This window comes from Bubalus bubalis, chromosome 11 (assembly GCF_019923935.1).
Source record: "Bubalus bubalis isolate 160015118507 breed Murrah chromosome 11, NDDB_SH_1, whole genome shotgun sequence".
NCBI classification, from domain to species: Eukaryota; Metazoa; Chordata; class Mammalia; order Artiodactyla; family Bovidae; genus Bubalus; species Bubalus bubalis.
In genome coordinates, this window is record NC_059167.1 from 69,739,840 (window position 1) to 69,740,380 (window position 541).

Sequence of the window (541 nt, forward strand, 5' to 3'; positions counted from 1 at the left end):
GACTAATCGGAGTATTCCCATCCATTTGGCTATACTGAGTGTGTGACAGGGGTAGACAGTTGATCTCAACTAAGTCAGTTTATCTGAACTTTTCAGCTGGAGCTATTAGAAAAGATGGTTTCATTCTGCTAAGGATGCAACTCTTATAATATGAGGCTTAGGCTGTTGGTACCATCTTCTTGCTAAATGGAAAATGCCCATTCACTGAGAAGAGAGAGAGGTGAAGCTCCACTGACATTGCTTTCAACTTCTGGATCCAGCCATGCCTGGAGTCCCAGATTTTTAGTTCCATGAGGCAATACTTTTTTGTGTGCTATCGATTTATACATTAACTTAAACTAAGGCAATTTTTAACCAAAGAGTTCTAATATAAATAATGAACAATCTTCTGCTTTGCAGGGATCCAGTGTCTTAAATTTTTAAGATTCACCAGAAGAAGTGATCAACTCTAATTTTGTTCAGCATCTATGATATTATTCTAAGAATTGTCTACTCTATTTACTCTCTGGTTCTATTTAGCTTATGCACATAGCCACAGAAA